Source organism: Solanum stenotomum, chromosome 4 (genome assembly GCF_019186545.1).
Source record: "Solanum stenotomum isolate F172 chromosome 4, ASM1918654v1, whole genome shotgun sequence".
Lineage (NCBI taxonomy): Eukaryota > Viridiplantae > Streptophyta > Magnoliopsida > Solanales > Solanaceae > Solanum > Solanum stenotomum.
The window spans coordinates 815,218-817,272 of NC_064285.1; the positions used below are offsets into that span (position 1 = coordinate 815,218).

The following is a 2,055-nucleotide window of genomic DNA, read 5'->3' on the forward strand; positions in this document are numbered from 1 at the left end:
CGGATTATTATTTCCATCGGTTGCATGATCATGTGCGGGATTTTTTAGTCCTCATTCGACATTGTGTACATGGTGAACGTTTAAAAATTGGAAAAATTACTTAATACACAACACTTCTTTACCTATTCTCAATATTTCCCTAACTCACACCCCAAAAGCTAGCTCAAAGGGAGGAGGATTGCCCAAGCCTTATAAGGAGTCCACCCATCTCATTAACCACCGATGTGGGACTTTTGTCATTCTTTAACACTTATTTTCCCCCAATTCAACTTAACCGGATACTTTATTAGTTTAAGTATCCGCCCGCTATTAATTAAAGTATCCACGCTGCTATATTATGCATCCGCACGTTAATTAAGTATCTATGCTGCTAACAACTTAATAATTTAAGTATCCATCTGTTATTAATTAAAGTATCAACGCTGCTATATTATGCATCCACCCGTTAATTAAGTATCCGCGTTATTAATTAAAGTATCCGCGCTGCTATATTAAGTATCCACACTGCTATATTATGTATCCGAAAAACAATAAAAAAGGGATTTTTGGTAATTAATGAAAGAGTAGGGAAAGGAAGTAATTTCTTTCTTATACTATGTCATTTGCCTAATTTTTACTTAAAAATTTGGCAATATTCATGAGATGTACAAGATTTGCCACATGAAGATACATAAGGCTTTATAATTTGCTCAATCACTTGTATTTCTTCTTCAAAATGCATGTTTCTCAAAGCCATCACTTGATGAGAGTTTCAGGACCAAAATGATGAATTAACTACAAATCATGATTAATCAAATTAATAGTAATATATAATTAGAGATACATACTTATATTTTACAAGGGGACTAAATAAAGGAATATGAAACTACTAGCTAATTATCAGCCAACGACAACATACTCAATGTAATTTCATAAGTGAGGCTTGAGAAGAATAAAATGTATGCATACTTTATCCTATCTTTTTGAGGTAAAGAGGATGTTCTGATAGACCCTCAACTCAAAAAAAATGAAATCAAAGCAGGATTGAAAAGAAAATAATGATAACAGAATAACAATGGGCAAAGTAAAAGAAGTAAGTATTACAAATTGAAGACTAAGGGTAAAGGTATAATCGGTATGGAGGAAAATGAAAAATCTTTTCTAGGAATACAAATACAGTAGTTTCTTACTTATTTTCTTGTGTTCAACATACAAATAAAAATATTATATCAAAGACAAAACTATGAGTATGAGGTGGGGATAAGGTTATGTGTGTTGTGGTGGGGGATTGTGGGGTGGAGCCAGGGTGTGGGGGAAGGTGGGGTCGGGGTCGAGTTTGGTGGTGGAGTGAGTGGCAGAACAGAGATAATGCGACTTGTTTTCTCTGTTTTCATTAAAGAAGTTATTATCCTAAAGAAAATATTTTCTAAAATTTTTGACAAACTAAACACCAGAAAAAAGAAAATCACTTTTCAATCGTCCCTATTGAACACATCTTAAATATAATTAATTTAACCAGCTTATAAATATGGGCAAATACCCTCATAATATGTTTTACAAAGAGACTAAATAAGGGATGATGAAGTTACTAATTACTTACCAACAAGTGAAACAAGGAGAATACAAAAGAAGAAAGAGAGCGTGTGAGATAAGTACATCTTAGCCATGCTAATTATAATTAACAAAGTTAAAATTGTGTTGAGTTCATTTTCTTGTTTGATGGAAGATCAAATATATATAGAGGCCTATAAAATTGTTTAAAAAATAAAAATATCTCACTCAAAAACTATATTATTACTATATATTATCTACTATTGCTAGTGTCCCATGTGCACATTCTCTCTCTCCTGGCTGCTAATACATAAAGCATCAAAGGATGGCTCACTTTTGTTAAAATTATTATTATATTAGGAATTAGATAAGAATGACCATGCTAAGATCAAGATCAGTATAACAAAATAATTTTTAGCAGAAACAAATATGTATATCTATTAAGTGTGTTAAAAAATTTATCGGCATAAGTTAATTATTATTGATCAATATTTCTATAGGTATTAGGGATATATACAAAAAGTA

At 31.5% G+C, this 2,055-nt stretch overlaps 1 long non-coding RNA gene across 1 annotated transcript; it reads right to left on the reverse strand.

The window, feature by feature from the left end:
- Positions 1-617: 617 nt before the first annotated feature.
- On the reverse strand, positions 618-1,783 carry LOC125862051 (uncharacterized). The gene is made up of 2 exons (XR_007446014.1): positions 1,580-1,783; positions 618-774 (listed from the first exon to the last, which is right to left on the reverse strand). It is a non-coding gene; the product is annotated as an uncharacterized LOC125862051 (long non-coding RNA).
- Between the last annotated feature and the right edge of the window lie 272 nt (positions 1,784-2,055).